Raw genomic sequence first — 13,188 nt, 5'->3', positions numbered from 1 at the left:
GCTCCCATACGAATTTTTCCACCCACCATCATTGATTTAAGAAGATTGAGCTAAGCTGAAATATTCTGGTCAGAGAGTGAGCCTAGCCAGGGGTGCTTTTAGGCTCCATCTGAGAATTCACTGTCCCAACATTACAGGAGACCTGAATCAGATTCAAAACTTGTTCCAATCTGTCCCTGCAGCTCCTAGCTCATCAGCTCACCACAGCTGGAATGTGCAGGCTGGTGGAAAGCAGGGAAGAGAGAGCCGTGGACTCCAGAGTGTTCTGTAGCCTGGAGGAAGCCTGCCATTGGCAAGGATAATGGCATGGCAAACACTTTGCTACTGACAATCTAGAGCCAGCTCTCGTGCCATCACTCTGCCAAACAAGCGAGGCTCAAGAAGTTCAAAATGCACCACTCAGAATAATAAAGACCATGGAGGACTAATTTTAGAAAGAGAGATTAAAGCAATTTGCATGAGTTACTTGGCTCTACAAACATGAAGTGAGAATATGAAAATTTTCAATAAACACTTGAAAGGTCTAAGTTATGGGGAAGGACAAGGGAACAGTAAATAATAAACAAAACATGATAATATGGGCACCATACACCTAACTAAAGTTAAGATAAACGAGTTTAAGAAGTTAAGTCATTTCCACCTCAAAAAGGTACAAAAAGCATTAGCACTTTATTCTATTAAGGAAAGGCTTAGACTGTTAGTGTCTGTAAGATAGTCCAAAAAGTGCAAGCATAATGCTGTTTTTGAGACTGGGAGCCTCTGTGTAGGGACGCATATGTCTGCAATCAGCATGTAGCATGGGTAAGCCAGGGTGCATTTTGAGGGAAAGCTGATTCATTGTACCCACAGACACTCGGAGAACACGCTCTCGGTATTTCCAGACAAGCAGAAAGCTGACCCTGTCAGTTGGCATCAAGATCGTTAGCAAGCCGCTGCCGAGAAAGAGATCATGTGTCCCTGGAAAGGGTGTGCTTCATCATTTTCCCCCAAACTGGATGGCAAATCAGATCCATCTCCCTGCTCATCCTGTTCCAATGCAAAATTCCTCATCCTTCTGGAGGAGCAGAGCAGAGGATCTGCTGATGTGAAAGTTTTGTTTTGTCCTGACTTTCTATAATTTCCTCAGCACCCAAAGCAATAGACACATTAACGCTGGACAACCAAACCCAATATTGGGTTCCCACCACAAAGCAAAGTTTCATAACCACAGATCCCCAAACAAGTTTTTGCCTCTTTTCCCTCCTCCCAAGGGTACCATTCCATTGGTTATGACATAAGCCACTAGGGAACATGGTGGTTGTTGTCTTGGGTAATCTGTTTGCGAGAACTTACAAAATGGTCCTCAAATTAGCATGACACACATCATTTAAAACGCAAGAAAAAAAAGTCTTGGGCTTCCAAGTAACGATAGCAGATAAAAAAGAAATTGATTTTAAGTGCATAAAAGTTTATCTAGGAGTACATAAAAATGTTTGTAGTTTTACTCAGCAACCTCAATGTTTTTGATTGCTTTGTGTTCCTCTAGTTGACACTTCATGCCATGCTTTGTAGTATATGTGCTACCTGTGTAACAGTCACCAGCCAGAGGGGCTTCAGGCTACACAGCCAGTGTCTGAGAATGTTATGTTCAGCTTAGCTCAGTGTTACACCAAAGGACTCCACATCCATCCTCAGGACCACACAGTTCTGAGGAAGAGAAGACTATCCAATCAATGAAAACATGGATAGTGATAAGCAGTGAACATTCAGGTGAGTCATCTCGTATAGCACTGACCTTACAACTTTAAAACGAATTGTTTTTAATAAAGACAGAAAATTTTGTTAAATGGAAATTTGCCCTGATGATCTTTCAAGTTAGACTTTTTTGATTTGATAAAGTTGCTACAAATTCTTAACCTTCCTTTGAGGTCTTTTCTTCCAACTCTTCCATTTGGAGAGAGAAGAATATTTCAGAACTTCAGAAAGTGGAAGCTGAGAGTCACCCCTCTTTTCACAGAAGTAAAGATACTTCCATTGAAGAGGGTTATTATGGTCTCATGTTAGTTGTACTCAAAAGAGATGACCTCACACTTCACAAATTAATATCCATAGTACTTATAATGACCTTCCCTAAAAGTTACTTTTTATCACCACACTTCCACTGGAAAACAAATATATTAGACTTTACTGAAATTTGGGACTAACATTACAGGTCCTCGTGATGTGCAAGCTCTGGTACTGAGCTTGCCCTGTATTTATTTTTTTCTCCCCACCTACACTACGTCTTCATCAACACGGTTTTTCCTGTCATTATGTTTCAGTGTTTAAAAACTGCCCCAAGTTCTTTCCAAAGCTAGTTAATTATCTTGTTTCAACAGCAGAAATATATATTGTGATATGGTCAGAATTTCATTACTATGTCAAAATATTCTTACCCTGAGACAGAGAAAAATTTTTGTGGAGACTGCAAAATATCCAGTTCCTCTGAAATATGTCTTACTATTTCATCTCTCCATGAAGTTATTCATCTCCTTGGAGACAGCAGTTCACTCTCTTTTTATCCCCTGATTGCACCTGGCCCAAAGCTTGCCAATCACTTCATTTTAAGACTTGAAGATATCACATAATACTTGAAAGGTATCGTTTTTGTACTTTTGAGTTACTTTTTATGTTACATTCCAAAACATTACTGAAAAAAAAGTTGCCTTAGTAAAATATTTTTGGAGTCCTTCTTTAACTGACTTTCCTTTTGGTTACTTGACTTTGACCTTGTTGCTGCTCATTTTGTGTACATGTGTTTCGTCTTCCCCAGCATACACATGCTGCTGCCCTTCTCAAATGTTCCATGCTCTGCTGCCTTTAGAGAATTCTGAATATGTTATGTGTTTATATGTTTGAGTCATCACGACTGCCATAAGTTAATATTTAAGAAACACATACTCACGTTAAAGCTCTTCAAATGAAAATTATAATTCTAATATTAAAACTCATTTCCTTCATATACTAACATTTCTGGAAAAAGAAAAAGCTGAGTACATCATTATTCCAGCAGACTTTTGCTGTTTTCCAAAGCTTGTTCTTAGAAGACATGCCAAAGATGTTTTGGATCAAAGACTGATAAATATTTTTTGAGGGTTGAGTCAGTTTAGTAAAGATTAAAGTGAACCGAACTGCAGCATTTTTGCTGAATTAGGGAAAACCACTTAACCAATTTGGATATCCATTTCCTCTTTGGTAAAATAAGAGTTGGGATGCCTGACCTCTTCCTGAAATCTATTATTTAAAAATAAATGGATGCATACACTGAGTTATTAAAGTAAGGCCATAATTCTCTTTTTTTTTCCTTTGGATTTTTAGGGGTTTTTTATATAAATTTATTTATTTATTTTTATTTATTGGCTGTGTTGGGTCTTCATTGTTGTGTGAGGGTTTTCTGTAGTTGTGGAGAGCAGGGGCTACTCTTTGTTACCGTGCTCAGGCTTCTCATTGCGGTGGCTTCTCTTGTTGTGGAGCAGGGGCTCTAGGTACGCGGGCTTCAGTAGTTGTGGCACATGGACTCATTAATTGTGGCTCACTGGCTCTAGAGTGCAGGATCAGTAGTTGCGGCGCACGGGCTTAGTTGCTCCGTGGCACGTGGGATCTTCCTGGAGCAGGGATCAAACCCGTGTATCCTGCATTGGCACGCGGATTCTTACCCAATGTGCCACCAGGTAAGTCCCAAGGCCATAATTTTTAAGGTACTTTTTCTTTGGAAGTTGTTTTAAATAAATAGTATTAACTTCATCACTTCATCAGAACATATGCCAAAGAGCATCACTACTATCTTTCAGTATTAACCATATTAATAGATAATTATTTAATTATAAAATTGTATGTCTAGAGATTGAATAAAGTTTAACACATTTTTAAAGTCAGGTACACTGTTAATTCAAGAAGTCTGATTAAAAATTCTTCCTAAAGCAAGGAGAATTTCAAATATGACCACAGTTTATCCAGGAATCCTGGGGTTCTAGGAACCTTACAAACAATGTTAACATAGGTTAGAGCTATGGGGAAGGTGGAACAGATGCTTTCCCCAAATTCCAATTGGAAAGTAATTTTGGTAACTGTTAGTAAGTGATAAAATTTCAAAGTACATGAAATCAGCTGTCCACATTTTGAAATATAATCACAATATTCCAGGTTTAGGAAAACAACCATACACAATAATATCTTAGGACCCCAGATAGATGCAAATACAAGCCATCCCAGGGCCAAACCCTTGATTCCATGCTTTACGGTGTATGTCCTCATTGTGTAACTGTCATCATCTAGAAAGCTCTGTGTTACACAGCCAATCATGAGAATATTATGTTAGATTTTTGTAGTAGTCATCAGGGTTTTTCACCTCTTGTGTGTAAGATCTTGCTGTGTTTTCATTATTATAGTTTCATTTTAACCATCTAATTCCTACTATATCAAATTACTCACCATCCCACTAACAAACCCCAAATCTGTGTCCCTGCTCACGCTCTTGTTCCCTCAGAATGTCCACATGTGTATCCTGCATGAAATCTTTTTGACAACTAACTTGAGCATTAATAAATCCCCACCCCAGAAAAACTAATTGTTCTTTCATTGATGATACCTTAGGACATTAAGAAATAAAATCATGCAAAGAACAAAGACAATGAGATCATGCCCTGAGTATTCATTATTTACAGTAAACAAAATATTCCTATTTTGGCTTCTCTTCTTCATATTATTAAAAACAATGTTACCGAAGTCCTCTATATTGTCCTCCCTTGCTTCAGTCATTTGTGTGCATATCTCCATAAACAATAGATAGTAATGTTTTTTAATATTATAGTGATATTTTCACAGCGACCTGTAATCATCTGCTTACCTATCCAACAACCTCTAAAGATTGAAGACCATAAGGTCAGGTTCCATTTTCTGATAATATTTTATGCCCAGACACTAGCATATTAGATACTGTATTACAATTGAATAGAAGGATGGATGGATGGATGGATGGATGGATGAACAAGAATCCGTTCATTCCTTAGGTTCTTTCTAGCTATGGATTGGACTAACTGCCAAAAAAGTCAGAGAGAGGTTATCAAATAACCATATCAATCTGTGAATCATAGTTAAACAAAATAATCTTATTGAAATATATGATGACCTTAATAGTTTGATTAAAACATTCATATTTTATTCACTCTGGAATTTACTTGCTTTATGTACTGTCCTTTTGAGAGACAAAATAGATATGCTTTCTAGATAATATACTAAAAATTTTATTATATATTTATTATAATTGTGTCAATATATCTTAACTCCTTTTCACATGTTTAGAATCATCCTGCTCCTTCCTGAAGGGAAAACACTACTGAAAAATCCATATTGGGTCTTGAGTCAGCTTCATTAGAAATAATTGTAAAGATGAGTGTTCAATTGTAAGAGATTTATTCAGGAAGTGCTCCTGAGGGAGGTTTGAAGGGAGTAGAGGAAGCCCAAGCGAGTGCGTGTTTTCAGGAAAATTCCCAGTCTCAGCCTGGTCCTACAGAGGAACTCTGCAGTGTGAATTATGCCTCAGGTTTGTCCCGAGTCAAGAATGTGAACTTTGTCCATTTCTGCACCCGTCCTTGATTGTACTAAGGATCACACTAGAGGGAAATAAACATCCAGGTACTTCAACGCTGCCTGTCGGTAAGGGGCTCCAGGTGCCTAAGAACTCTCCTCTCAGGAAGTTTGAGAGCATACATCATTAGATCCAAAACATGCAGAAGAGTTCATGGGCATATATTCCCAGGAGAGCAATCAGGGAGACCCAGTGTGGAGCACTGACAGTGTTTGCTACAAATAGTGCCTGCAATTAGTATTAGGTTTATCATTGTTTCCAGATATGCTGAATAATAGCAGACTGGTTACTTAAAAAAATACATTCCTTAAGAAAGAACAATGCAAGTGTTTAAATGATAATGGGAAATTATTTGTATTGACATAAAAATATCTTCATGATATATTGCTTGTAAAAAAAGCAGGTTACAAAACAATATGTGTAGTACCATCATATTAAATTTTAATTTAATGACATGCCAGGAAAAATAGCAAAATATTATCAATGGTGGGGTGACTTGTGCTACTCATTATTATTTTATTTAAAAAGTTTTGTATGCAAAATGTGTGTTGCAATTTTTTTTATAATTTGATTTTGAAATCTAGCAACTTACATCATGATTTAGAAGTAGATAAAGTAGACATGGTTTCCACACGAGATTACCTCTTTAAAGGGAGACAACACAGAAGGAGGAAATCTAGGCTTGGTCAGTTCTAAGAAGTTGATTTCCAATGTATTTTTGATATATACAAAGGCATTAGGCAGTTACAGTAAAGGTCATCAGCTTGATAGATCAGTTAAAAGCTTATAGGCTGAATATGAACTCTTTCCCTATTAGAAAGATTCCAGTTCCAAGGATAAAGTTTATTAAGTGCCCAACAGGACGATGTTTCCATTAATTTGGTTCTAGACCTTGTACAGTGCTCCAGTCTTAACGAAGAAGAAGCATTCTTAAAAAATACCAGTTGATACTCAGGAGAAGGTTCTGTTTACAGAGTCAGCCCTACAAAAGAGGTAAACACATAGTGGAGAGAACTATCACTATAAAGGAACTGGTGTCATATCTAAGGGCATCAGGCCTTTTGGCATGAATTAGAGCTGGCACAATCCTGCCACGTTTTCCAGTGTCACTGGAATAAGTGATTTCAAGTTTTGCAAGCTGAATTAACTTGTATGTTAGCCTTCCTTCCAATAAAATTAATAGAAAATTCAACTCAAATTATCTTAAGAAAAAATCAACAACAGAAATAAAGGCAGAATTTATCAGGACAGCTGGAACGATGTGGGAGGGGCAATTAAGGCTTTCAAATTTCATTCTATGTGTTGGTTCTACACTGAGAATCTTTTCTGTTTGCTCTGTTTTCCTGCAGACTTTCCATTCTGGTGACAAGATTCCTGCAAAATGATCTGGAAATACACCCTATCTTTTTAGCATCTCTTAGTAGAAAGGATAATATTCCTTTTCTAACAGTTCTCTGAAGTCTAACAATTGAGTCTCCTTGCACTGTGCTGAGTACCATGTCTATTTCAGAACAATCACTGTGATCAAGGGGCTGCAAAGTTCTGATGTCAGTGTCAGGGTCACACTCTCTCAAAGGGATTCTGTGTGGAATCAACTGCATCCAAACCCTGTGGACTGAGGATGCATGAGGATGGTAAGCACTGGAGGAAAATCAGAACGCCATGTCCAGAAGGGCAAATGAAACAGGGTGAGTACATGTTTTTCAACTATGCTTTCTCTTTCATATGAAATTGGAATAGAGAATGGAATGACACTAAAATTCCTCATGAGGAACATCAAAGAATCAAGTTGATGAGGGAAAGAATGAGACAATAAGGCATTGTTGACAATAGCTTCTGTTATTCTTAAATTTTTAAAAAGAGCATTAACTATTTTGGGATCAGGTAGACATATACCTTTTATTGCTTTTTGTTTGTTTGTTTTCAGTGTCCTGGAGTATGATTCATCTATGATGCTCTTATTTAATAAATGTAAAGGCATTTATTGAACATCTTAATTTTCACTTCCAAGTTTAATTTAAGAAGTACTATACTTGAGCTCTTGGATGCTTATTATAAAGAATAGGTGAAGCATACTACTTAGCACAAACCCAGTTTTTCAAGAAATTGGACTTTCAGCACTGCTATTTTTATTATAATTATATATTAAAAGATACACACTTTGCCCTTCCATAACTTTTTTCATATATATTAAACTTAATTATTTGACTATATTTTTAGAGGTTTAATATTCTAATTTTAAAACAATTATTACCATTTGATTTATAATTTAGCATATATATTGAGTTTAAATGTGAACTCCAATTTTAACATTATTCTCCCTGTCATAACCAAAAACAGATCATAACTGATGTCTTGTCCAGACCCAGGTAGAGTTGGTATTAATGGAAGAGTAGAATCAGAAGAATTATTATTTAAGAACATTGAATGCAAATACACATAAAATGATACAATTGCCCCTCACCTTTACCTATAGTTTTTTTCTTTAGTGCATTAACTGTCAACCTGGCTACTTTCACATCAAACCTAAGAAAAGGAAAGGCAGTTGCTTACTGACTAAAGAAAGATGTCTGATGAAAATATAGAATAATAAAATGTGTATAATTATGCATTTCATTAATTGGTTTAAACAGTCCAACCTATTGACCCAGAGGATGTTTCAGTTCCATGGGCAACCAACGTCTGTTTAGAGCTGAATGTAGAACGTGTGCTTGGGTGTGTGTACCTCTGATAAGAAAGATATATAATGCAATTCCAATGAGTTCTTCCATGAAAATGACTATTGCTTCAGGTGATTGAAAATTCAATATAAGGTAAAATATTTAAGAAAGCATACATGAATAGAAACATGATATCAGTAATTCTGAATGATGGATGTGGATGGTTTGGGAAAGAGGAAGTTTCATCCATTGAATTCTGTTCAGCAGAGGAGGACTGGATAGTTAAAATATGCAGAAGCTATATCAATTCAATTGCAGTTAAAGGAACTGGGAATACACAGCCTGGAAAATAACAGTGTTGTTCTACTATCTTGAGATAACCCCTACTGACCTAGAGGAGTAGATAGAGACTACTTCTGGGGAGCTGAAAATCACACTGAGAAGCACAGATGAGAAAAAAAAGAAAGGTGTATTGTAAAATTTAGAACAAACAAACAAACAAAACCTAATAACAATATACCAGTTCAGCAATGGACCATGCTGATTTGAAAGTTAATGGGCTTCCCAAAAGTGGAAGGAATAAATAAAGAAACTTGTATTAACTAATCAACTTGAGCTGGGCTCCATGATCAGGATGTTGTATTTACTACATCATCCACACCTCCACAAACTTAAACACATGGCTAGAATTATCCACATTTAGATGAGGAAAATAGACTCAGAGGGTTGTCTACACCCCAAAACTGGAGAGAAGTGCAGTCAAGATGTAAACGCAAGCCTTTGACTTCAAAGACTATGTCCAGTAGAAGTAGAGTGAACACCCGTTAGAAACATCATACAGGAGAGTCTTTCCCCAGTTGATGAAAAGTAGATTATAGAATCAATAATGTTTTTTCAAACTCTGAAAGAGTATGACTTGGGAAGAAGCAGAGGTTTAAGTTTAATTTCAGGCCAACACACAAACGATTTCGAGGGCTGGTTAGTAATATTACTGGTAAAACATATAGAGAAAATATCGAGTATAATACCACCAGTATTATATACACAATATAATATCACTTATATTGCATAATACCTATTGAGTATATCTATTTAGAGAGAGAGAAACAGAGAGGGAGATCTTGCCAAGGCTATCCTGCCTGGCACAAACAGGACAGCTTTGATAGGGGTTAATGTTCTTCAACGGCAATTTTCTTTCAAATGGAAAAGCCAGCTGATCTTTACTTCCTGAGCATCATGGTTTATAGCTTTGGCATCTTCATAAGTAACGATCACTCAGCTGAAAAAAGACTCAGAATCAATAAGCCATTTCCTTGCCTAGGAACTGACTAGAGGGTACAAAGGCACCCACACTAATTAGGATGCTCCAGTCAGCCTTCTAACGGTGATTGGCAAGATTTCATGCAAGCTGACCATTGCACCAACAAAAAGTTGTTTGTTTTGGCCTTTTCTCAGTCTCATTTAGAGATGGAATGAGAATGTTCCATATTCTCATATTTAAGCATATTTAAAAGTATGTCATAGACAGTGTTTAAAATAATGGACATTTACATATATGCATGTGTAAAATTTATTTTTCTTACAAGTCATTGAAATCATACCATTTTTAGTCTTTGTTTTGAAATTTAATGAAGTATTTTTCTATCAAACAACTTAATTGAAATTATAATATGCTCAGGTAACATGTTGGGCAGGGTTACCATCCTAACAAGGCATTGGGTCTAAACCTGACTGGTGTGATGAACAGTGTCTACAGGAAGCTGAATGAGCAAAGAAGGGGACATTAAGGAGCTCGATTAGAAAACCTGGTAAATATTTTAATAATAGTGATATTAATTCTTCAAAAATTTTACTAAAACTTGATTTTTACTTTTCTTCTTGTAATATTTTCTCAACTTAAGCAAAATGTACTCCGGAGGTGTAGAGAAACAAAGAAAAGAAATAAAGAAATAGGGCTATTTTCTAATAGTATTTTACTTATGCAAAGAGAAGGACAACTGAGTAATAATAAGAAGACTCAGGGACACAAAAATGAGCAAGAAGGGAGTCCAGGATGACTCAGAAAGGGGAATGTCACTTAAAACCTTTCTTTGCTACTACGCTGACTTGAACCTTCTTTAATGCATGAAATATAACTTATTTTCTCAATGACCCAGCTACATTTATTTTAATTTGCGATGTAATCCTTGTTTATTTTTCAACTGCATTCACAGTGGTCAGAGTCAAAAGACCTCTCAGCATTTCTTCATGTTTACTCTCTCAATGAATATATTAGAAATGGCCAAGCACGTATATCTGAGTCTATCTTTCAGGCATGTAAATCTCCATCCTCTATTCTCTCTTATATGCAGAACCTCACTTTTGCTTTGCCAGGGAATAACTCTGCCCTTGGCTAAGTCAGAACATCTGGATCCTGATCTCATGGTCCTTGGAAGATAAGCAAAAAATAAAATTGTTCTGAATTCCCAATGCCTTCTCTAATAAGCATTTTATGAGAATAATAGTCTCTTTGGGAAATGGAAAAATGATTGAAACGATCGCATTCAACCCTGGACTAAAGCTCTAATTAGGAACCATCTGAGAAAGGGTAGCAAGTTTGCAAACAGTGTGGGGGCCTGCCATTCGTGCACAAACTGAAGGAAGGACAGGAAGGATCAGTCACAGAGAGAGATTTAAATTTTTGGCATTCAGAAAAATACTTCTGGCAAATTAGCAAGTTTTCATCAAATCACTGAAACAAGTCTATTTGGAAAACATGAAATGTTGCATATTATAAAATTTTAACAGATCCATTTTACATGAAAACAGGAAAACATCTGCTCAGCAGAAACACCCACGGCATAACCTAAAGTTTAGAAAACATGGCTATACAAAGTTGTTATTTTTCCATTTAGAAGAAAAGTGGCAAATTATTGTAGTAACTAGATAATACAAGTATCAAAGCTAGTCTAGCTGGTTCAAACCAAATTCACATTCAATGCATTTTCCTTCTTTTACAACATCAAGCCAGCCACATTTTGTGAGAGAAATGCAATCTGATGCAAAATGATATGTGCTTATTGTCAGGTTTTTCCTCATTAGCATTTCAGCCTTTCAAATAATCTATTTAGACCACATTAGCATGAAACGTAATAAGCTTTACACACGGGCATATTCTACTACTTCTCCTTAGGGTGCTACTTCTGTTCCCGCATATTCTTTTCAAGAAATGAAAACTTGATAGTAAATTTGCAAGAGCAATACAAAAATATCTCTCTTATCTCCTGCACCCAGATTCCCCAACTGTTAAGATTTTCCCATCTTTTCTACACTACTCAGTTTCTCTGTTTCTCCCTCTCTCTCTCTCTCTCTCTTTCTCTCTCTCACATATACACACACACGCACATATACACAGTCATTGTGGTCCTTTTCTTTAATATTATTTATGGCATCCTGTACTTTATGTTTTAAGTGTGAAATAATAAAATTTAAGCTTTTTAAATTTTGAATTGTGCGATTCAGGAGCATTAAGTATATTCACAGTGCTGTGCAACTATCACCACAGTCTAGTTTCAGAGTATTTCATTCCTGCAAAATAAAACCATATATCCAAAGCATGCACTCCCCATTCCTCCCTCTCCCAGCCCCTAACAACCCTGAATCCTCATTCTTTCTCTGTTTCTTTTTTTATTCTGGATGTTTCCTGTAAATGAAATCATACAAAAGGAGGTTTTGTGTCTGCCCACATATTTTAAGGGGGGACTGGTGAATTTTTGTTTTTACTTTTATTTGAAATGGTATTTTTGTTAGTTGAAAGAGAAATCCAGGTGGATTAGAGATGCACAAAATGAAAAAAACAAAAACAAAAACAAAAACCAACAGCATCAAGAGCTACTTACCCTTGGGAGGGGAGAACAAATTAGAACTTTGAGTTTAACATATACACACTACCATGCATAAAATATACAGCCAACAAGGACCTACTGTATATTTAAAATATTGAGTATAGTATAGAGAACTATACTCAATATTTTGTAATAACCTATAAGGGAAAAGAATCTGAAAAAAAATTTATATATATATAACTATATATATATGTATATGTGTGCATATATATATATATGAATCACTTTGCTGTACACCTGCAACTAACACAACATTGTAAATCAACTATGCTTCAAAAAAAAATAAAAAATAAGTAAATTTGTTTTAAAAAGAGCAGAAGTTTATGTTTTTCAGCTGCAGGTAAAGTCAAAATAAGGTACAGGGCAGTTGGTGCAAATTACCTGAGTGAATAATGTGGAGTGAGGTCTGGGCAGGCTTTGAGCCATATTAGAACAAATTGTGGTTCATCCTTACTGGAGAGTTCAAAAACTTCTCTCTCAGGAGTCTCTATCCCTTTAAGAAGATCTGACCAAAGGCCCAAATGTGTTTCTGCATTTCTGTGTGCCTGCATGTGTGTGTGTTAGTGCATTTGTGTATGTTTGCATGCATGCGTGCTTGTGTGTTTGTATGTGCATAGGTGTTTGTGTAATTGTCTGCATGAGTTTGCACTTCTGTGTGTGCATGTGTGTGTACGGTGGTAGACTTCTGTTTGAGTGTGTTTTGTGTATTCATGTCTGTATGTGTTTGTGTTTTTAATTTACAAGTCCAACGGTCTGGTCCCCCAGGGTTCATTCTGATAAAGCCGCACTAGCTGGCGATCATCATCACGGGCTTCCTCTCAAAATATTGACACTGATCAAATACAACACAAACATCAGCATGGAGTATTTTAAAAAGGGAAATAACATCGGATACTAAAGTTTGAAAGCCACAAGTACAGGAAAACACATATTTTCTTAAATTCAAGGCTTTGGTTTGTTTGCATTTTCATTTTAGCATGCTCTTCCCCCTCAAAAGAATCCTGAAAGCCCCTATGATACGATACTTTGCTCTTACGGA

The sequence above is a fragment of the Hippopotamus amphibius genome, chromosome 10 (assembly GCF_030028045.1).
Source record: "Hippopotamus amphibius kiboko isolate mHipAmp2 chromosome 10, mHipAmp2.hap2, whole genome shotgun sequence".
NCBI classification, from domain to species: domain Eukaryota; kingdom Metazoa; phylum Chordata; class Mammalia; order Artiodactyla; family Hippopotamidae; genus Hippopotamus; species Hippopotamus amphibius.
This window is presented reverse-complemented; position numbering follows the sequence as displayed.